We start from the raw sequence: 24,642 nt of genomic DNA, 5'->3' as shown, positions 1-24,642 counted from the left end.
TATTTATGACTATTAAAACTATACTGCTTCATGCTTGGATGCATGGATGTCTGTTACTGTTTCAAACTCTTTGGGACACCATTATTTTACTTCCTCCCAAAGGTTTCACATGTCCTACCATACAACTGTATTAAAACATTTTCAAAGATAAATGATTTAACACAAATATCTTACATGCAAATTTCATGTAAAATGATTTAAAATCTACTTTGAGGGAGAAAAAAGTTTGTAAGGTCCATTCTTTTTATTTTATTTAATTTTTTTCATTTTTGGCCACCCTGCAGCATAAGGAATTCCTACGCTAAGGATCAGATCTGAGCCACAGTTGTGACCCACTCTGAGTTGCCGGATACTTTAGCCCACTGTACTAGGCTGGGGATCAAACTCGAGTCCCGGAGCTGAAGGCACATTCCAGGTCCTGTTGCTCCCACAGCAGGAACTCCTGTAAGATCCATTCTTAAATCAAATGAAAGAGAAGTAACTGCCTATGAATAACCCTATCATGAAAGCAAATCAGGCCTTTCACAGAGCTGAAGTAACTGTTTATAAGAATTAATGTCCATATTATGAATAGACAGATGGTCTATTTAACCAAACATATTCTAGTTTGTCACTGCTTATCCACCACACTGACTTGGGAGTAATAAGAGAAACTGCGGGCAGATTTGCAGGCAACTGTCCATTCGGAGCATTCCTTAAACATGTTATTCCAGAAGTGTTAATTTCAGAAATATGACATCTCATTCAGTGTAAAGCTTGGAGGTTTAGATAATTATACATCATCTGTTTGGTATCTTTAAAAGAACAGCTACAAAGTCTCAGTCAATTTTTGTTCTCAGAGAAAATAGTAGATAACACATTGGAGCTTATAGATTGGTGAAAGTATTGAGTTAAAAGGGATTCTGCTAGTGTTTCTTCATTCACTCTACTGTGAATGATCCTGCCCTAAGATTTATTAATACAATGACCCAAGGTTAAATGTGAATTTAATCATGTCACTTGCCTGTATCAAACCATCAATACTCTGCTTTGCCTTTGAGATAAACTTCTAAAAAATATGCTCTGTGAGGATAGCGATCTTTTTTCTTCTTTTTAGGGGCGCAATCGTGGCATATGGAAGTTCCCAGGCTAGGGGTTGAATCGGAGCTGCAGCTGCAGGCCTACACCACAGCCACAGCAACGCCAGATCCAAGCCACATCCGTGACCTGTGCTGAAGCTTGTGGAAATGCTGGATCCTTAACCCACTGGAGTGAGGCCACATCCTCAATGATACTAGTTGGGGTCTTAACCCACTGAGCCACAATGGGAACTCTCAGAGATTTTTTTACAGACACAGCCCATGTGCAGCCCTTGCCACTTGTCCCCCTGCCAGGTGATGGGGCCCTGGTTCTCCCTCAGCCTAGAACTTCTTTCTCATAACCCACTTACCTCTTCCTTGACCATCTTTGTCCCAGTACCAGTCACCGAGGTCTTCCTTGAAACCCTAAACCAGTCCAAGTTCCTGATTACCATTTTCTGCTTTAGTCTTGACCTCCCTTCTGAACATCCATGATGTTTGCATTCCCTCGACTCAATATTTGATTTTCTCACAAAACTCCAAGCTCAATGAGGATGGGGACCACAGGAATCTTGTCCTTCTTTGCCTCTTAGCACATAGTAGGACCTCAAAAACCAAGTGCTGAATGGATGAAGCATGGATGAGTCCTCATGCTCCCTCCTGGTGCTAGGCTTCTGTTCCTCCCCAGGAAAAGTGTTTTGTATGTTTATCCATCAGAGGCGGCTCCTGTGCACATGTCTGCTTAGTTCCAGGGCAGCCACATCCTCTCTGCAAGTTTGTTCTCTGTTCCTCTCACCCCAAACCTTGGAGCACACTGAAGTAACTCCTTTTCTTTTCTTTTCTTTTTTAATTGAAGTCTCATTTATTTACAAGGTTGTGTTAGTTTCAGGTATACAGCAAAGTGATTCAGGTTTGTTGTTTTTGTTGTGTGTCTTTTTAGAGGTGCACCTGCAGCATACGGAAGTTCCCAGGCTAGGGGTCGAATCGGAGTCACGTCTGCAACCTACACCAAAGCTCAGAGCAATGCCGGATCCTTATCCCACTGAGCGAGGCCGGGGATCGAACTCATGTCTTCATGGATACTAGTCGAGTTCGTTACCACTGAGCCATGACAGGAACTCCAATTTAGTTTTATATATTCTTTTTTTTTTCAGATTCTTTCCCAGGTTATTACAAGATATTGAGTAGAGTTCCCTGTGCTACACAGAAGGTCCCTGTTGATTATCCATTTTATATAGAGTAGGGTGTATCTGTTAATCCCAAACTCCTAATTTACCCCTCCCCCTTTCCCCTTTGGTAACCCTAAGTTTCTTTTCTATGTCTGTAAGTCTATTGTTTTACTCTTGAGAAACTGCAGGAAGCTCAGCATCTGAATATAGGTCACCAGACAACCTGTCTTCACTAGTACTGACGATTTGTATGTAATAGTCTCCCTGAAGAACCACTAGGAAGGTAGATTCTGGCTGCAAGATCCTTATAAAAGACCATGCATTACTATATATATTTTTCCATATTTGAGATCATAAGACACGGAGAACATTTTTAACCTATGAATATTTTTCCCTATAAATGCCCATATGTTTTCCATCCAGAGTCATTACCAGGTCCCAGAGGCATTGTAGAGCTATAATAAGCACAGGTGTTTGTGTGCCAACAAGTGTGGTACCTGCCTCCGGGGATATTTGCACAATGAGGGCTGCTGGCCTCCAGTGAGGTCATGAAATGGGGGGTGCAGGTGGCAAGGAGGGGGTAAGCGCAGAGAGGGTTTGAGTATCAGCAGGTGACAGATTTCTTATTGGCCTCCACACCAGTGCCTCCAAGGATTCTCTGCTTTGTTCATAATGACCTTTTGTCTCAGAGGAACATCCTTCCTGCGCCTGTTTTCTATGCAGCCTGTAAAACAGCCCAGGCTAATTTCACCTCCTCCAGGAAGTCTTCCTGGTCCCATGTCCCTGCAAACCAGTTTCTCCTAGTCAACTGCCAGGACACTCTGATTAGTTGTCCCCATCAGTACTCTTAGGAGACTTTATCACAATGATCTCTCTGCCTGACTCACTTACACACTCTTGAGAACACAGACCCTGTGTCTGCAGCCTTTAACATGGTATGTAGCACACGGTAGGTTTGTTGGTGGGAAGAAGGAGTGAATATTCTCGCTGAATGGACTCCCCAGGAGAAAATGCTACTGACAGTGGCGAAGGAGGGAGGAGGCAGCACTGTGGGGCAGGGGGGACCTGGGCTCTCGTGCTGTTCCAGCATCAAAGGTGGGTCACTGTCTCCCACTGGGCAGAAAGACCTTTGTGGATGATGAGCTTGGATTCTCACCTCTAAGCAGAGGGTGGAGAGACAGTCTGGCTTGGGAAGTCCAGGGCTTTAGTGCAGAAGAAGTGGCAGGTCCTAGGAAGGAAGAGGCAGGCTTTTCTTGTCAGAAGCCCTAAAACAGGACTGCCCCTGTGATGACTCAGGCTAATAGAAAGGGATCAAGACCACCCCCACGCCATGGCATAGATCCCCAGGTGAAAAGGGAAACGGTGATGACAAAATCAGAGGCCTGGAAAGCCAGAAAAGCTGCAGTGTAAAGAGTGACTTAACCGAGATAAAACAATCCCAGATATTTGGAGCAAAAGCCTGTGCTTACGTCCAAGACAATGTGTGAGATTTCTACCAGCCAATGAGTACCTGCGGCTTCTTTTAAAGTGGAAATAGATGGTCCCACTTAAAGTGATTCTTTGTTTGCTTAACGGGAAAAAAAATGGGGATAGTTTGTCACCTAGAATATTGTCCTTTGGCTAGAGGATCTACCCAAACTCATCTTGGGAAGCTGGGAAGATGGCAGCACCAGAATATCCACTGGGGAAAAAAAACCGTGACAGTGACCTGACTGTGTCAAAGATACAGCCAAAGAATAAATGAAATATATGCTAGAGAAAGATCCAACGTTTTGTGAATTTTAAACAGTTTCCAGAATGTCCTCTTCTATAAGAAGCATAAAATTCCAAAAGTATATCATACTGCCAAAAAAGTATTAAATACAGGCAGTCCACAACCTAACGAACAGGTTGTATTTCAGGAGTTTGTGTTTGAGGCAGTTGTGTGAGAATCTGCAGTGCACCTCTCCGACTGAAACTCTAACAGACACGGCGGCAGTCAGTGTCCCTAGTCCACTCTCAAGCCTTGATGCACATGGAATGCGGGGTGACTGGTCAGCCAGCGAGCAGCCAGGGCAGAAAACGCCATCGTGGGAATGCTCACGTGGGGTCCCATCCAGGAGGCTCATGCTGAGAAGCTAGTGGGAGGCATTGGGAAAGAGCCTGAGCTCCTGCTTAGGGTCCTCCCACTCCTGTTTGGCCAAGCAGAAAAAGAAGAGATGCTTTAGCCTCAGGTCACTGTAGCAGGTTCTGGGTGCCCCACGTAGTAGGTGATTTGGAGGAGCTGTTATGGGGGCATATGGAGGTGCTCCTTCCTCTGGAGACCTCCCCTCCCCCACTTCTGCAAACTTCTGCGCGACAAGACCGTTCATCTATAGGTGTCCTCGAAGACTGATCATCAGTTTGAGAGATGAAAGGAATAGGTGCACAAGAGACCCCGAATGTTAATGTTCTTCTCTGGTCTGATAATAGCAGCGGCGCCGCCTAAGCCACAGCCACAGCAACGCGGGATCCGAGCCGAATCTGCAAACTATACCACAGCTCATGGAAACACCAAATCCTTAACCCACTGAGCGAGGCCAGGGATCGAACCCACATCCTCAAGGATCCTAGTCAGGTTCATTAACTGCTGAGCCATAAAGGGACTGTCCTGGGGGATCTTTTTTTCCTTCCCTTTCCTCCTAGACTTTCTCAGCCTGGGATGAAGGAGGGGCTCCTTCCAGGACCAGCACTGGGGCCAGGTGAGAAGGCAAAGCAGGTCTCTGACTAAAAGCAGAATTCTAAGCTCTTTCAACCACATAGAGCAGGAGAGTTAGGAAGCCAATCATTGGGACGGACATTTGTCTGTAAACTACCAACAATTAATTTCCCCGAAGACTTCAGACCAACAATAAGGACCACAGAACTCATGAGGTACTGTCGTGTGGAAAAAGAGAAGCCTAAATTCTCCTGAAGAGTGAGTGGAAAGTTGAGGAGAGTGATTTTAAATGCATATTACAGACACATACAAAAAGTATGCAAACCAGGCAGGACTCTGGCCAATTCCATCTCTAAGGTGCTTTCCAGCTACTATTTTTTCTCCTGCAGATTCACCTCACATCCAGATCTTCAGAAATTGTGGGGAGAGGCCGCATACCACCCAGTAATACTCTGGGGGTCTGCTGGTGCCCCCGATCCCAGGGCATCCCAGGCTTGGAATGTCGGTGATGAACCGGGGGACCAGCTGTCCCAGGAGTTCAGCCTGGGGACAAAGCGCACCATGTTGTTGGCAACCTTGAGCCTCACGTTACTGCTATTCTAGGAGAAGAGCCACTCCTATGACAGCTGAAGAGTCCTCCCAGAGCGAGAGCCAGGAACATTCCTGCCCTGGGCACAACCCTTGGACCAGAACCTCCTTGCCCTGCTTGCCTGAGTTCTCTCCACGTTTTAAGGTTGTGAGCAGCTGCCCGTGAAACAGAAACCTGACCAAGTGGACACAGAGTCAAATGTACCCTAGAGGTGGCCTGACTTTATTTATTTATTTACTTATGGTCACACATACAGCATGCATAAGTTCCTGGGCCAGGGGCTGAACCCAGGCCACAGCTGTAACCAGAACCACAGCAGTAACAATGCCGGGTCCTTAACCTGCTGAGCCACCAGGGAACTCCTGGGCTGACCATATTTAATCACGAGTATAGTTACAAATGCAAGCAGAGCTTGTGAGCCGAAAGCTCACTCTCCCTTTGTGTCCTCTTCTTCTTCCTGAGGGTTATCTCTGTGGAGAGACCACTCCAGCTTTCCAGGCCAATTACTGTGGGTCGGTAAAGACTTGATCAGACTAGGTCCAACCTTTTGCTTGGGCCACAGTCAGGAGATTCGCCCATTCAGTGAGTGAAACAATACCGAGAACAAAAAAAGGGGCTGGAGGTTGAGAGATTAGAATCAGAGAAATATTTCTGGAATCTTCCAGGAAGAAAGGAGTATAAAGAGAAAATAGGAAGCAATGCAGGGGTTCTTCTGACCCCATAACACAAGGAGGCCCCAGGAGCCAACCCTCTTCTTCCTCCAGACAGAACAGTTCTGAACCTGAAGACTGAGAGGCGTTGACTCCGCAAGACTCCTGGGTCTGGTCCAGGAAAGACCCTCACTGGTCAGGGTGATCACAAGGCAGGGCTGCACCCTCTCCCTGGCTGGGAAACTTGCCTCTTCATTCGCCACCTTCCACAGGAGGTGGAAGCGGGGACGCAGAGTCTGAGAAACCATGTTTCATCTAGCTGTTGTTTGCATAACACACATTTTAAAAATTAAAATAATACAACGACAGAAAATAAAGCTCAAAAATATTTCCCTCTCTGATAAGGCTATGCAGAAAACAGGCTGGAAAAGCCTTCGTTAAAGAGGGTGGGACACCGTCGGAGGCGGAGGATGGGTGCGGAGAGAAGTGTGACAGCTAAAAGTAGAACAAGGCTCAGCACAGATCTTCTTTTCTTCCTGGAACGCCGGCTCCATCATGGCAGGGCTGTCTGGTTGGGTCACTGCTCTGCTGCAAAGGAAGGCGCTTGCTGCATAGTGGGTATTTTAATCAATATTTTCCTAATCAAGGGGTTCCTTGGGGTTTGGAAGGAAGTCCTGTGGAGGGTGGAGGAAGTGTTGTCACCTCCCCAGCCTTGATTCCCCTGCTGCATAGCTAGAGCTAGTCAACCAGGGTGCAGAGTGATTGCTGGGGTCTCTTCCGACGGAGATTAGCCAGAATGCTTTGCTGGCCCGGGGATGGGGATATGTGTGTGGGGGCCATGGTGCTCTGTGGGGCCGAGGCATAGAGCTGGAACCATGCCCTGGAATAGTACTTATTTCAGAAGCAGGTACACTGTGTTCTTTATCCCAGTTTCTGGGAAGCATTTGTTTTTAGTAGCTACAAGCAAGCAGGGGACATGAAGTTTCTCTGTCTGCTTATATCTAATTAACGTTCAGTGAGTCTCTGGCTATTTCAAATAGGGAAATAATGCATATTTATTCACACATGCTTTGAGATCTGTGGATAAAAATGCTGTATTACTAGTAACCACAATGAATGCACATACTTTAAATATAATTATCAATTACCAGCTACCACCTGTTGAGATAACTAACTACAGTGCCTTTAAACACCATCCTTTCGCATTTTAGAATTGGAAACATTCTTCAGTGTTATATGCACTTCAGTGCATATATAGGCAACCGATTCATTAAGGAAATTCTTTGTTACTCTTATTATGACTTATGTATCAGCAAGAGAAATGGAAATTAAGCTATATGAATTCTTAAAATATCTGAGGACCTATAGTTAGGGTCTGATCTTCTTACAAAGTCATCTTTTAAAACTCTTTGAAGATGCTCTTAATGATATCTGCACAGTCTAAGGTCATATAGCTGCATTTTAAAAACAAAATTTTGCCCTCTTGGCAAATCAAATATTAAATGGTTACAATGCATACAAAGTGAGATGCATTTTTATAAATACAAATCCCCTTGTGCAAGTCAGTTCATAAACCATGCATAAATAGAAGGTATTATGTTACTCTTTTACCACTCGGGAACGAAGATTGCAGCTAAAACCATAAGACTCTGCTTATAGATGGGCAATTATTACAGGGTTTTTATTCTTCAAAAGCTATTAACATTTTTTAGCATAAGCAAAGTTATTACAAACAACCTCTAAAATGTGAAGAATGATTTTCCTGAAACTCCTCCTGAATCCTCGCCTCAACATAAGGCACTATATTTGTTTACTGAAAAGAAAAAAAAAAAGAGTAAGTAGGTTAAAGCTGAAATAAAAATGCAGCTGGCGTAATGTCAAGGAAGTCTCAATGAAATTCCATCAAGCTGCTCTCCACAGCGTATTTTCTGGAGCACAAGGCAACAATGGAAAGCAAATATACTTGGGAGTTGAAATCATCATCAAATTATTAAAAACTTATTTACACTGCCAGACCACGGAGTTGCAAGTCTCAAGCTAGTCGGAGCTCAGGGCAGAGAGGATCTGCCCCCAGGCCACTTGAGTGTACCTGGGCAGTGACCTCGCGAACATGGACCACTGTGGCCTGTCTCTACAAAAAAACTGGAAGCTTCTAAAGGACAAAGGAGAAGGTACAGACGCCTTCAGGCTCAAGTCGACAAAGGCATTTCCTCTCACAGAATAAGACCAAGATAGAAATCCAACCACAGTGCTAGCAGTGAAAGACAAATTTCTAAAATCTGTTCCTATGCCTTAAAGCTTGAGAGTTCATCCTACTATATATATATAGAGAGAGATATAGACATATAGATATAAATATATATATTTCTGTGAGTATAAGAATACATTCTCTGTCCGTTTGTTAACGAATTTTCTTGACGCTGTGTTGTCACGAAGTGAAGAGACACCTGATAACTAGATAATTTATCTGTGTAAGACACCAATTAGTGGTGACAAGGCTGACTTCATTTCTCACGCTCATTTTGGAACCGCTGGGACCTGGCATGTTGCTGCAGAGTCATCGGGAGAGAAATCAATAGGACAGGATGTGAAGGGAAATACCTATTCTTAAAGACTTAGTTGTCCAATTTCCATGCAACCTTTGAGTTACAGATTTTAGAGCCATGATGGGTCTTAGATAACATCAAGTCCACCCTCATTTAATTCATAAGAAAACCTAAATGAAGTGCTAAGAAGCAAAGTCATTTTCTCAAAGCACAAAGGTCCCTCTTTGCTACTCCAGCTTATTCTCCTACCGTACTGGGGTGGTCCCCTTCCCTTAATATGCTTTTCTTTAAAGACAATTTCAAAAGCCCTGAACCTCAGGGCTGGTGTAACAAGAAAAAGCAGATTTCAAAGTGCTGAAAAGGAATTTTCTATTGGAACAGGAGTGGTTTGGATGCATGATTTTTTTTTTTTTCTTTGCCCTGCAGCCGTGAAAAAAGGAAATTTTGTATAGCACAGATGAACCTATCTATAGAACAGAAACAGACTCACAGACATGGAGAACAGACTTGTGGTTGCCAAGGGGAGGGGGAGGGAGTGGGATGGACAGGGATTTGGGGTTGGTAGATGCAAACTATTACACTTAGAAGGGATAAGCAATGACGTCCTACAATATAGGACAGAGAACTATATCCAGTCTCTTGTGAAAGAACATGATAGAAGATAATAGGAGAAAAAGAATGTATGTATCTGTATAACTCGGTCACTTCGCTGTATAGCAGAAATTGACCAAACACATAGATAGACTATAATAAAACAATTTTATAAATGAAAGAAAAGGAATATTTTGAGCAGACCACAAAAATGAAAAAAAAAAAAAGACAAAACAAAAATCTACAATTGTGAGAACACATGTGCACATGCACACAGAGTAAAAATTAGACCGGCTAGACTTCTGAGTTGCTAGTGTCATAGAAAGCACTTCTTTTTACCCAAAGACCAGGTGCTAAGAACAGAAGCAGAGACATCATTCACAATGAAGATTTTGGAAAGATTCTAACAGTGTGGTCAATAGTGGCCACAAGGCCCATCTCCTGAGAGAGGACACTGACTAATCAGCAAGGAGATCCTTGTCATCAGGGAAGAGGCCTTGAGATATTGGGACCACAAAGTCCAAAGGACCCTATGGTCATGTGTCCAGGGCACCAGGACAATGCAGGCCTTCACTCTCAAATCAGGGAAGGGCAGAAGCTCTGAGAAACCAATGGGAAAACCAGACAAAGAGGACTGCACTGCCCACCCTCGGAGGCTGCAGGAATAACACTGAATGCACCAAATGACAAGAGCAGAGGTTTAATGAAACCTCCATTACGTCCCTGTTCCATAGAAAGAAGTGTCTGCCACTTAAGCCTCTTATGCAGCACCAAAATGTACTGATTCAAAGGAAGAGAGATGGTATCAGAACTCTACCCATTATTCTGTGATAATCTATATGGGTAAAGAATCTGAAAAAGAAGGGATGTGTGTATCTATATAACCGAGTCACTTTATTGCACAGCAGATATTATCACAACATTGTAAATCAACTGTACTTCAACAGAACTTGAAAAAAAATTTTTTTAAATTAAAAAAAAAAACAAGCAAAGAAAGAAAAGTTGATAGAAGAAAAAAGAAAAGCACAGCAGTAGGAGCTATGGGACAAAGGATGAGTTGAGACAAAAAGCTTTAAACTGCTGTTAAGAAACTGCAGGAAGATGCCAGTAATGCTTGCAGACATGTGTTAAGACCAAAGACTGTCCCCAGTCACCACTGGAGACCAATCCAGCAATGAGGAGGGAGGCTGTGCTCCGTGGAAGAGGCTGAAGACTCAGGTTCTCCACCCTTTAGTCACCAAACAGGGCTTGATAATTTTCAAGATTCACAGCTGCATTTTATGTAATGCAGTTCCTTACATATATGTATCTAAGCTTGCTTGTAATTGGCGGCTTGATTCCCGTTTACGTTAGTGTTATTTTTGTTTTTCTCAATTAATATCTTTGTTCTTGATGAACCGAGTTAAGGGAGCCTATTTGGGCATTGTTGAAATAGAAACTCATTACATTGCATTAGTCATCTTTCTTGTCCAATTTTGGTGCCTAGTGGAGGCAATCAAGAATAAAATAGATCTCTCGCCCTTGGCCTCATGTCTCCTGCGAGCACTGGTTCTCCATGCGTTCCTCTCCTCCTTAGCAAAGTCTCCCAGGAATCCAGTCTAAATCCAGTCTTTTCCTTTATGGGTCACCATCTCTACTTTTCCAGTTGGCCCAGCTATGGAGCAGGACATACTACCCAGTCTTTCTTGTCTCTGAAAATAGGCACACAGACCTTCCTCAGGTAAGGACTGAACACATCAACCTTGGAAATGGATGGAATAGCAAATCCCACAAACAAGAGGAAGATAAAAAATTTCTAGTACATTACAGAATACTCAGCATAATTGCCCTGGGTCTCTAATTCCCGAAGGTGCCTTCCTTGCAAGATATTTCAAGGTCTCTGTTAAGTGGTGCCTGTTACTGAGGTGAGCTCTTTTAGGGTTATGACAGTGGATGAGAAGTCACCATTGCTGCTATCTAGCAGATCCTGAGCCCTAGGAGATGCTGTGTTCTAAACTTCACTCCAGGCACAGCCCGGTTCTTAGTCAAATGCAGAGATGTCTTAGGTAAGAAAGCCATTCTCTTTCCTGACCCCTAGGGCTTTTCCCCTTGGAACACAAGCTGTTCTTCACCCACTGGAGAATCACCTCATACCTCCCTGGTTGGTCCTTTTCAATTCCATTAATATCCATGTTCCTCCTTTGCAGAAGCAACGTCCTCCCTTCAAAGGACCCCGAGATTCATCCCCCAGGCTTCAGATCATCTTGTGTCAATTTCCAGGTGTCTGTTCCTCTTCATTGACTTTCCATGGTCCCAGCCACAGAAGGTCCTAACCATCCATCCACCACAGCCCTGGCTCCCTAGCTGCCTCATAATTTACCTTTGAAACGTTCAGGCGCCAGTCCCAGGGGCAGGCTCTCTCAGTAATGCTTGGCTGTCCTATCTGTGGTCGTCTATGGGCGTCGGGACCACAGCATTTTGAATGCAAGCGTCCAAGAGCCTGCAGCTATCATTCCAGCATCCAGAGACAAAGCCACATCTCATGTCTCCAGGACACTCATCTTTCTCATGTTAAGAAGTTCCTATTTCCATGCTGAATCCAAATAAGACCCATGCTCAAGGGCCCTTTCAGAACGTAAACGCTAGATACGTCCTGAGATACTAAAAGATACTAAAAATTGCTGTCATGTGCTAAGTATGCAAATAGGATGTACAAAGAATGAGCTACGTGATAGAGTTTGTTTCATTTAATCTATAAAACAACCTAAGAAGATGGTATTTTCAACCCCCATCTTCAGGTAAAGGAAATCAGGATAAAGAGGTAAAACAACTTGCACAAGCTCTCAAAACTAGTAAGGATGCCTGCCTCTCAGGCTCCTACTCGGAATTTTTGTGTTCCGCTGCCTTCCTGCAGAAATAAACAAGCCCAGCGGATGTGGGTCATTACAAGCTAGGTACATAGCTTCTAACATCTCCCCCTCCACCGTTCGTCTCACCCACGGCCACGAAGGCATGGTTTTATATGTCCAATTGTATAATACAAACATTTAAATAGACACATATTGAAATCAAAATAATTTTAAAATTGAAAAATAAAATGTAAAAATTGATAGCCGCAATTGTCACCATTGAAAGCAGAGGATAATTTCATCGGGAAAACTACCTTTGACAGCATCTTCTGGGCTACAAGGTACATAAACAACTGTTACACAATTCATGCCAGGAAAAAAAGATTTTTTTTCTCTCAGAAATATAAGGTCTGGCTACTGTCCCTGGTTAAACTAACAAGCCAGGAGTTCCTTTTCCACACATTGTCTAATTCAGCTGTTTTTATTCTTATTTGGGAGAATATTCAGCAAGGAAAAGTATAGAAACACCACTTAAAGGATCTCCGATGCCTATCAGAAATAAAAACTGTGGGAAGCAGTGGCCTCTTATTTTGATTAAAATATTAAGGAAATTTCCTGAAAAAAAAATTAAACTCTTTTGGAAAGCAGCTTGATTTATGAGTTGATAATATATATTGTGGAGTATACAAAATATATATTATCCTGCCATCATCAGTTTTCAGAAGAAATTCCCTCAAGTTTTGGATTCAAAAAGAGGATAATCTTGGAAGGACGTTTTCACCACCTTTCTGCCATTGCCTCTAGTCAAATACAGTCACAACAGATCACTTTAATTGGATTGAAACGATCTGTTGGACATTCTACTGCTTATATTAACACACAGACGGCAATCCCTTAGCTGCCAAGTGGTGTATAGAAGTACTAATAATTTACCAGTCAATTCAATTTCTTTCTTTTACCAATCCATCTCCATTTGCGGCAGTGTTCTATGATTACATTCACACGCACATACCCAAACCCCGGCACTCCATACTAGAGAGACACCTAGTGCAGAGGGCAACTATGAAGATTTATTCATGGCACTTAACCTCTCTGAGCTTCAGGTTTTCTCATTTATAAAATGGGGATAATACTTGCTGACTTTTCTTTTCTTTTTTTTTTTTTTTTTGGCCATGCCAGAGACATAGAGAAGTTCACCAGCCTAGGATCAAACTCTGGTCACAGCGGCGACCCGAGCCACGGCAGTAACAACCCCAGACCCTAAACCCGCTGAGCCAAGAGGGAACTCCCAATACTTGCTGACTTTTTTAAAGGGCTTTTTGTTTTTAGGAACAAATGAGGTCCTGTCAGGTGTGTTACAGCATATTATAAACTTGAAAGTGGAAATGTGTAATAAAATATATACTTCATTCTTACTAAACTGATGTCACTGCTTTTTTTCTGGACCAGCATAGGCCTAGCAGAGAAGTGTTATTAAACATACTACAGAATTTAAAAATCTGTAACATATTTTTTGTTATTTAGAATATAATCTAGTACTGATGTTATACACACACTTCATTTTTTGTGCTCTTCTTCTCTTTCCCAAATCAACTTTCCATGTGATAGATAAGAGTTAAAACATACACTGGCAGGAAAGGGATGTTAAGAGCCATTAACGTTTTACCAAAACAAGGAAGGCACTATACCCTATCCACCTCATTTTCCCTACTATCCTCTCATGAACATTTTTTCCCCATTCTTCTCTCTTTCTCTTACCTATTGATTGGCATGGTGCTGAATGCACAGAAACACTGCTCAGAGACTCCCAATTCCTTTCCCATTCCTAGAGACCAAGATGTTTCAGATCAACCATTGGGGTGAGGTCCAGAAGATAAACAACCCTGGACCCTCTCCAGTGGATGGCTTAGTTCGAAAGATCCCCCAGGGAAGGGTGGGCTTGAGGTCCCAGTGGGCTAGACCACGAGCAGGCCCCTTAATCATGACTCCCTAAAACCTAAATTTGTGCTTTCATTTTAAGAAATTTCTCCAGAGCAGATGCAGCATTGTGGAAGATGCTGCTCCCATCCCACTGTAACATAAAAGCACTAATTAAAAAAAAAAAAGTAAAGAGCTGGAGTTCCCATCGTGGTGCAGCAGAAACGAATGTGACTAGGAATCATGATGTTTTGGAGTTTGATCCCTGGCATTGCTCAGTGGGTTAAGTCACAGATGAAGCTTGGAGCTGGTGTGGCTGTGGTGTAGGCCCGCAGCTGTAGCTCCAATGAGACCCCTAGCCTGGGAATCTCCATATGCTGAGGGTGCTGCCCTAAAAAAAAAAAAAAAAAAAAAGTAAAGAGCTAAACATTAGATAGAACACTTAGAAAGAAGTTCTTAATAAATGTAAAATAGGTAACCTGCCCCTAAAAAGGAAAGCTCCTCATGCCACGCGATTTATTTTGTTATCGCTTTGCAATGTTGAAATACCATCTGAAGTGCAATACTAGTTTCCTTTATGCATCCTTTGGAGGATGCGTCTGTGCTCAAAAAATGTATAAACGCACTGTCCCCTGGTCCCTTCATACTTCCAAATGTATATGACTGGGAAGAAGGAAAAAGAAATCTAAAGCAGAATACACATATAAGCCACAGGCAAACACACACACACACACACACACACACACACACACACACATGCACTAACCAATTCCCTGGCGGCGAATTTTGTTGTAGGTTTGAAATGTGGGGAGGAAGGAGTTAAGGGGAGGTTGGTGGATAGTACATGTGCAGATAATTCGGTACATTTTATTGAGTTTAACAGACCTATATGCTTCAGTGACTATTGTTAAAAAACATACTGAATGGGTTATGACAACCTGTGGGTTAGTTTACACCACTGTCTAAAAATTGGGAAATTCAGTTTAGAAATTTGACCAATATTCATGCCATCTCACATCATAATTCAATTGGCAAAAATGCAGTCGCAAACTCCCCAGGGCAATCCTGAAGAACAACATACATCCTGGTGGTTTAACATGTGTAAACCTCCTGCTTGGAATCACTGATGGGGGTTGATGGAAGCCTGGAACTTGAACAAGGGCTTCCAGGTGATTTGATTGAGGGGTTAACTGTGATAGAACAGAAACGAGAAGATTAAAATGAACATGCCAAGGCAAAAACTCAAGATGCATTTTTTTTTAAACTCTCCACAAGAACTCTCCCCAAAAAGCATAAAGAACTGTCAAAATAGGATCGTGCTTAAAATGCAAAAGGTATTTTCAAAGCAAGGATGACATTTGCATACAATATGTGCTGACGACTTATGATCTGCCGAGAATGTCTTACTTGTAGATTGAGTCTATATGGCATCCAATGCCAGGATTAAAAAGAAGGTGGGGGGATTGAAAATTTTACATTTAAAAATATGTCTTGATGGCTTTCTCTAATTAATTTAAACATTCACCTATTAGCAAACTCCTGAATTTCAAATTTATATGTGATGGTATGACTTCTGAATAAGGATAGAGTATGTATATGATGGTGGCTGGCCCAGTACTAGCTGATTTATAAGACGACATTGGAAAGACAGCAACTAATATGGTTGCGAGCGTTAGGCTGCCAGCATCCTTATGATTTTAGCTCTGGTATTTTTATTCTACAGCGTTCTCCCATGTGGCCCACCACCAGGTTTTGAGTTGTGGCCACCTTATATCAATTCCTAGATTATCTCTTCACTGGGGGACAGAAACTTGGTGCTAAGGCCACTTTTCTAAAGTTCAATTTCAGTAAAATTTCTGGTCTTTAAAAAATAAATGTCATGGAAAATCCTTTAAAAGAGCCAATAGTCTAATATTATTCACCTGATTTCTTTGAGCTTACAGTGGGCTAACTTTTAGCTGGGGGACCTTAAAGAGAAAAATGCTTGTTTACTGCCTGGCACAAAGGTATAGTGTCCATTCTCCACGCCCCTTATTTTGATAAAATCAGTGTAAATGAAATCAAGAACTGTTTGAAAAATGTTAACATTTTTCTGCGCAGTGTAACTGGATTTGAGCTAAGGTACTTGGGCACAGCCAGAACAATTGTGCCTTTCACGGAGAATTCTAAGGAACTTGATATCCATATATCTTCATTATTTTTGATTAAGTGAATGGGTAAAACAAACCTCTGCTAAAAGATACACAGACAGAGAGGCTAACTCACTGTGAATCATTATCTTTCTGATAGCTCTGGCGGATACCCCGTCCCTTAACGTTGGAGCTCAAAACTTCTCAATAACACTTATATAATAATTTCCCAAGAAGAAAACCCTTCTTTATATGGTGACTGTCACAGAGCTGTAGACTACTGTTTCACATCACATAGTATTCATTACCAGTTACCAAAGGAGAACTAAAAATGGGGAAAAATCATGGTCTCAGTATACACATAAAATGTACACTGTGCCATCTGCTAGCTATTAGGTGATTATAAAAAAAAAAATCACATAATGTAATCAGAAAGGTACGATTTTTACCTAACCTTTCAACTTGGAAGTAAATGTTTCTACCTGTCAAGTGGTCTCTGGCTGGCAGGTAGCGTGAACTTTTTCCGATGCAGTTTACTGTCATTTAAGGTGACTCTGGCTTCAAGGGCGGTCCTCCCACACTTGGCCACTGCCTGGAATGGCAGCGCATTGCGTGATCTCAGAAGAGATTGTAGGAAGAAGGAAAGGGTGAGGAAAAGATCCAGCTGTCAGAGCCCTGAACTGTTCCAACAGCAGAGAGCTGAGACCAGCCACTGATCTTCTATATCAAGACGACTTTTCACAAGCCACCAAAATGGAAGAGGCTCCTGAGGGATGACAGATTTGCGTTCTGAGCCCTTGTTATCATATTGAGAGTGGAGCTCTCCAAAATATTTTCCAGGAAATAGGAAAACCCAGTCTGTACAGAGGCATATTAAATATCCCATTTAAAGTACCAAAAATCTTGACAAATAATACAAAAAAGATTTTCCAAATCAGAGGTTTCTTTCTTTTCTTTCTCTCTTCCCTTTTTTTTTTTTTTAAGGAGAGTGAGCAGACTTCACCATTAGACTGAGTGACAGCGAAACTTGATAAATGTCAATTTGCATGAGTTTGCAATGTAAACTGAAACAATTATTTTAAACCATCACTTAGATATTTTAAAATTGGATTTTGGAGAAGCACGATTGCATGTGTTTTCTTAGGCTAAATTTTAGCTGCCATCATTTGAAGCTTTCAGATTTTAACTCTTACTATGTGGTTCTGACAAATGCATTTGTTGACATTATTCAAATTAACAGAATTGAATATGTTTTCTTCATTTTCAATTATTTCTGAATAGTTTCTATTCAAAATACATCATAGTTTAAAAAAAATACAATGCCAGCTTTTATATATGTGTAAACAAAATGAATTTTAACATAATCCACACTAATCAAGGCACTGGAACTGTTAAATTTTCATGATTTTTTTTCCTCTTCATGCATATGTTCGCAAATGTATTAGGTGTTCCCTCTGTGTACTTAACAATGAAAAGGAGGGAAGGCTTAAATCAATTATCATTCACTAGTTAGGTTGTGCAATGTGAAATTGCCAATAATTGACCATTCTTTGACCTACCAAAATGGCTTAATCTATTTTGGTAGAATACTCTGTGTGGAGCAGCAAAGGTCAAGGGCTTTGAAGTCGCCTACAGCATGCCTTTAAACAATTTACTGTCTCTAGGCCCCAATTCCCTCCTTTATGAAACAGGAACAACAGGGTCATCAGAGAGTTTCAGTGAGATAATGTATGAATCTGCACAATGACCAACGGCCAGGAAGCTATCATAGATTACTGCCTACACTGGAAGTGCAGCAGTAGCCTAGGCAACCCATTCAATCAGAATTACAGGTAAACATCTTTAAAAGAGAAAGGGGTTCATCCAAACACCAAACACAGTCTTTCCTCCGTGTGCTTAAGATGATGGCTGTAACGATAGGATATTGCTCAAAACACAAGTTTTGGGGTCAGATATATTTTCTTTGGGGACCCTACTCTGCTTCTTCTGATATATGTGACATCAAGCCAGTAAGCTGGTTGTCCATAAAAGAGGACTTATTACACATAAGAAAATGCACCTGAAGCCCTTAGAACACTGCCTCCCATGTAGAAGGCACTATATAAATGTTACCTGTTACTTTTTATTATTATCCCATGACGGTTGTCTTACTCAAGTTCTTCATTTTTGGCTGAACTCCATGGAAACAATGTTATCACCACTGACCTGCTTTCCACATTTAATTAAAACCTGTATTGTTTTTAGGCAGACTACCTCTCTCTTTGTGGGGCTTTTAATACCAGTAACATTATTATTCAATTTTTTCCTGCCCCAAAGACACAAAGAATAATGTAAAAGAGATATTCCAAATAATATCACAAAATAACAGCTAGTCAAATGGTGGCTAGATTAAAAGCACAAAAATCAGGCCAGACTGTCTGGATCCACGTCTCAGTTCTACCGTATCTTGGTTTTGTAACTTGGGCAAAGTATTTAATATCTCTGGGCTTCAGATGCCTCATCTGTAAAATGGGTTTAATAATGTCATCTGTCTTACAGGAGTAACCTGAGGTTTAAAAGAGTTCATACATGTCAAATGCTTAGAACAAGTACCTGACACACAGTAAGCCCAGTAAGTTAGGCAAGTGTTCACGAGACAGTTTTTTTGAAAAATACCAAGACTCATGCCAGAACCTTATTTCATACATCCTTCAGGTACTTTGATCTTATATGGTGAATTTCATGCAGGCCACTATCTTTGCTCTGGCAGTTCTGTTCAGGTAATCACTTTGCAGAAAAGTTAAGGACTTAAATGATGACAAAATCAGGAAGTGCATTGCAACATTGATCATATATTTACACAAGAAAATGGGTGTTTGAATCAAACTCGGGTTCATTTCAAAAGGACTTTGTTTAGGAAGATGGCCCGTGGAATTGTTGAATGGGATGCAAGCATGGAATTATTCTAGAAAAGATCTGGATCATGTATAGGATTTAAAATATGGCAGCATTGTCCGAACAAGGTGGCTAAAGTGCTATGAACAGGACTCATCTCTCAGTTCAACATTTATTGAACACCAACCACATTCCAGACACACGGTAGGAGCTGGGAACTCAACAGTAATTGGGGAAGATAGGGGTCTACTCTCAGAGAGCTTCTAGTAAATATTGTCTAAAATACAACATCCCTTTCAATGTTTATCCCCTCATTTCAAAGTGTATAAGGACCACATGGACATAATTGTTATTTTTTTCTATTCAGTTAGGCTGGATAATGGAGGTGGTGCAGCCTAACTGACCGGGAAACGATATACACCAGACTATAGTGGATGCATGGGTATTCTATGCTTTTCAAAAATGGCTACAGGTAGCAAGTGACGGCACATCAGACCATGAATTGGTTGACCTGAGGCAGTGGAACTGCAGTGGACGAGGTCGCATGGGAACTGAACAAGCTAGAGTGAGGCCCCACTAGCTTGAAGGTAATGGCATTCACCCGGTAATCAGGTACCTTTTACACATGCGCAGTAATTTGAACCCAAAAGGAAACCACCAGGAGGTCTGGCTCAGGAATATTTCCATTTCTGTGTGGATGTAGTCTGACCTAGCTGGAAACTACACATTTTGGCCTGCATGCTGACAATCATTTCTGGTTTGCAAATACAAGGATAGATATACAGCAGAATTTCCATTGTTTTGTAATGATTACATGCGAATTGTTCACTAGCCTTTGCAGAAATCAACTAAAGAAAAAAAAAATCAAAGAAGGGATTTTCAGCAGAGAATAGAAATTCTCCCTAGACTCGGAGACCAACCAGGGGCTGGCGGGGGCAGCGATGCATCCTTTGCTCCTGCTCTAGCTGCCCTCCCCTCATTCACAATTAGGCGTTCCCTTCCAAATAATGTTTTATGACTTCCAAAGGTGAGTTTTAGAAGAGGATTTCTGGAGTCAATGGAACCCTGGTCTTAGAAGAGCATCTAGAGATTGATGGAATTTGAGACCTGAGAGCAAGTCAGAAGAGAAAAATAGGGAGAGGGAGGGAGTGGGACGGACAGGGGTAGTTTTGGGGTTGCAAACTATTACATTCAGAATGGATAAGCAATGAGGTCTTCCTTTACAGCACAGGGAACTGTACCCAATCTCTTGGCATAGGCTATGATGAAGATAATATAAGAAAAGGAAGAGTACACACATACTGATAGACAGATGACTAGGTCACTTTGCTATACAGCAGAAATTGGTGAAACACTGTAAACCAACTATACATTAAAAAAAAAAAATAAAAAATAAAGTTACAAATCTTAAAAAAAAAGAAGGGAAAATAAGTGAACTAGTGTCCTTTTTAATAAGGATTACTCTGTTGACGTATTCAAGGTTCAGATAACAAGACCTGCTTGTGAAAAACAATCTCCCCAGGAATTCAAGGAAAAGCCTGTTGCCTCTTTTTCACCTAAGTCCACAGAATCTATAGCTTTCCCTGACCCTACAGTCTACAGATAACATGACTCAAATTTTCTGCTCCATGATTCTGCTACTATTATAAAAAGAATAAACAATGATATTTCCAATACATTTTGATTGGCTCCAGGAAACCAGGAACTTTTCCTAAAAAAACAAACAAACAAACAAAACCCCCAAAACACTTAAAAACCACTTTCTTAAATCAAAACAATAGCAGAGGGGACCCAAGAGAACATCTCTCTCTGACCTTTCTTTTTTTCTTATTTCTGCATCTTTTGCAAAAAACTAGACAAGTGAAGTGGCCATTTAGTGAAGATGGAGCTTGCCACAATTCAACTCTAACTGCCTCATTTTGGAGGCATCATATTTTCTTTCTTTTTTTTTTTTTTTCCATTAATAAAGATTGAATCAGTCACTCTCACCACACTGCTTTAATGACATTTGTTCTAAGGAGTCAACTAGGCTAAACGCCTGTCCTTGTCCACTATGAAAGCTCTTGAAAATACCATTTATAACCTCGATGCCCACGTGAAACGGCTGATGCTTTGCACTTCATTTGCACTCTAGTTCAGAGCTATTTCTTCAAAAGTTTATTTGTTCTTTTACCAGAGTTTCACGCCTGCTATCAAGATAAATGATTATGCTCTTGCAGACACCTTGCTTATCTCTAGCTGGAATTTCATTTGTGTACCAGGATTTACTAAAAGGATGATATAACAGGAAATTAATGGATTTGTTTTGATCTCCAGAGTTTTGGTAACTTAGGAAAATCTACCATGCGTTCTTAGCTACTGATGACATCAATCACCCTAGTTACCCTCCAAGCTCTACTCTACAGATAAATTTAAGTGTAAGAAAGACTGTCTTTTATTTGTAGTCACTATTATTGTCAGTACGTTAACAATATAATCACTGCCCAAAATTAAGTGCTTTGTTTACAGGATTTCGGGTACACCTTCCAGAAATGCAGAGAGGATTACCCAGAGTTCATGAGAGGTGTTTCTACAAATAAATATGATAAATGGAATTTAAGCTCCTGAAATGAAGGTTAATTATGGACATCCAGAAACAAGTAGTAACTATGTGTCTCTCATCAAGAAGGGGACGTAATTAAATCATCATATCTTATATTGATTTCCATTCAATTTTTCAAATTTTCAAAGGATATGACTAAACTACAGGGAGTTCCCGTCGTGGCTCAGCGGAAACAAATCTGACTAGTATCCATGAAGATGCGGATTCGTTCCGTAGCCTCACTCTGTGGGTTAAGGATCCACCACTGCCATGATCTGTGGTGTAGGTCAAAGGCGAGGCTTGGATCTGGCATTGCTGTGGCTGTGGTGTCGGCAGGCAGCTGCAGCACCAATTCGACCCCTAGACTGGGAACGTCCATGTGCTGAGGGTGGCATCCTAAAACACAAAAACAAACAAACCACAGATCAGATGCCGAGCCAATGAAATCTGCTGGTTATGCTACAGTTAAATTTATTTCACTTTCTTGGTGTTCACAGAATAAGCATATATTTAAGAAACACTAGGGGTCGAGAAACTAGAATTGTATCTCTTATTTCCAGCAAGTGATCTATTATGCCTCCCTAATACATCCAAATCTCCACATAGATTTAAACCCTACTTACCTAAACAGCACATATTTCTCTCATTTAAGAAAAGCTGCACTTCTTTTCTCTCTATGCAATAGCCAAAAAAATATAGACTAATTTTTAAATTCTATTATTATAGTGGGGTGTGTTTGCAGCTTAGAATTTTTGGCATGCAAATAGAGCGTAAGAAGCAGTGTTTCTATTACTGAGGACATTAAATATTCCTTTATATGTGTTCTACTGTATCGTTTAGTAACTCTTCCTAATGAGACCTTCACAAACAGCTCTCAAAAGGCAATAAATCACCATCGCATTGAACTGAATTGAGATAATAATTAAGCCCATTCAAAACAACCATGTTTGTTATAAATTATGAAAAGTCTATCGTAATTTCTTTATACCTTTTGGGGTATAATAGCTTTATTCTGAGGATAAAAATAGTTGTAGTCAAATCTTTAAGAGTACAATTAGGAGAGAAGATGACTAAATCGCTATGGAATGCATTAGTGGGTGGTATGGTAATTCATGCCATTTTTTATTTCAGTTTGCTTTTTATCCCATGTTTTATCACTTACATATAACATCTGAACTGACTCATAGGTTATATGATATTCTGAAATATGGTGCAACTGTAAGACTAAACACACTCTGCTTTATTCAATTACTTAATAAGTTTTTAGAAGTTCTTAGAAGCTTAACAGAATATCCACTTATAATAGGACTGCCAATTACAGGGAAGGCCTGGTTTTCCTAGAGTAGGAAACAGTCCTCCAACTAAACTTACCGACAAATGCTTTTAACTGCTAATCAATGTGTAAATCCTCTGATAGAATGCCAGTGTGCTTAAAATCTGTCACATCAAGCAAAAACACAAGGAATCCTTAGGCTGGATAGGGCACTGACATTCAGGATGTGGTCTCAAAGTCAGACTTAATTTCTTTTATTCTTTAAGAAAAAAGGTGCCTCCTATTGTCTGTAGTGCATCACGCCTCCTGGGCATTTCCAGCCACTCAGGACAACGATAAAGAACATCTATTTGTGACTGGTGATCTTTTGCACCACTCCTATGTTTGGGAAGCCAAAATTGATTTTCGTCTACTGTCACACCAAAATCTCAACTCTGTCCTTTCTGTTCCACTCTCAAAGACTTCAGTGGGACAGGGATCAAAGGATTAGGAAGCGGCAGCTTTAAGGGAAAGCAAGAAGCTGAGAAGACTTTGTGGAGGCAATCTGTTTCAGCTTTGGCGGGAGCACTGGCTAAGTGGGTGAACAACATGTAAAGTGCTCACTTGACATAAGTTTTTTTTTTTTCTTTTTTAAGTAGTTGAGATAAAGAGAGCCTCCGATGGCTGACCTTTTATTATTAGTCAGAGCCCCAAGTACTTGAGCAGAGGGGGCCACCAGGTGCCTGCGGGAACTCCAGGTGCCTTCTTAGCTGTTGGTGCAATATTTGCAGCTGTGGATTCTCCTTCAACTTGTTTGTTCCACTCACTGCCTGATATGTCTCGTGTCTGATTTCCAGCTCTGGAAACTGGATGGAAGCCATGGGGGTGGGGGCTGGGGTGGGGGTGGGGTCAAGTCGGGACTTTTAACGACAAAGGAGCACATTGCTGCAGGTTCTGGGGAGCCAGGCACAACTCACGTGCAGCTCAGTTTCCCTGGCAAAATGTACAAACCTTTCATAAATCTTATGAAAGAGATAAGGGACTCCTTGCGCATTGACAGCTCCTGTTCCAGGTCTTAAAGTAGTCTAAGAATGAGAGGAAAAGAACGTGTATTCATAGCAGTTGAGAGATAAGGATGGGGTTTAGCGAACTGTACATTTTAATTAATTTAATAAATATATATTAGCACTGCCATTTGCAGTATTTCATATGTGTAAGACTCTGTGCTACATGCTTGACGAATCATAACCCATTTAATGCTGGCAACAAACCTGCCAGTAATTGTAATTCTCTGATTTACAGATGAGTGAACTGAAGCCCCTGCCAGGGATGTGAGCAAAGTCACATGATAAGGAGCAATTTTCAAAGAATTAAAAACGGTAGCAAAATGTATTTACAAGAAAATATATTTTCTTTGGCAAATCCGAAAATACTTCAGTGTTACGTATTGCTTCTGCCTCATCGTGATGAAATTCAATGATTTCAGCAGTGAAAAAAAATAATTTCAGTATATTTTCTTAATGCAAGGATACTGGATCTTTTAAAAAATTAATAAGCTGAATTATTTGATGACACTTTTTTATAGGTGGCAGTAGACTCGATTTCTGAATAATCTACCAAGTCTTAAGTGGTTAACATTGGGGGTTTGTTTTCATGTACACACCAAATTTCTTTTCAAATTCAGAATCAGAATATAACCTATATTTTAAACATATTTCTGTATATAATTAAGCAATTTTCAAATAGAAAAGAGAGCCACGGCATAAATATAAGACATACTG

At 41.2% G+C, this 24,642-nt stretch overlaps 1 protein-coding gene and 1 long non-coding RNA gene across 31 annotated transcripts in view; one reads left to right on the top strand and one right to left on the bottom strand.

Annotated features, from left to right (window-relative positions):
- Positions 1 to 24,642, bottom strand: part of TENM3 (teneurin transmembrane protein 3) — a 2,581,468-nt gene that overhangs the window by 519,314 nt on the left and 2,037,512 nt on the right. The window lies entirely within an intron of this gene.
- On the top strand, positions 6,684 to 13,422 carry LOC146395858 (uncharacterized). Its single transcript, XR_014830411.1, has 3 exons — positions 6,684 to 6,757; positions 11,467 to 11,539; positions 13,288 to 13,422. It is a non-coding gene; the product is annotated as an uncharacterized LOC146395858 (long non-coding RNA).

Source organism: Sus scrofa, chromosome 15, assembly GCF_054392235.1.
Source record: "Sus scrofa isolate SSC_HxYL_T2T_F1_AM1 chromosome 15, Sscrofa_HxYL_maternal_Yorkshire_Landrace_v2.0, whole genome shotgun sequence".
In the NCBI taxonomy this organism is placed as follows: Eukaryota; Metazoa; Chordata; class Mammalia; order Artiodactyla; family Suidae; genus Sus; species Sus scrofa.
The sequence above is the reverse complement of the archived record's forward strand: the minus strand, read 5'-3'. Positions and strand labels throughout refer to the sequence as shown.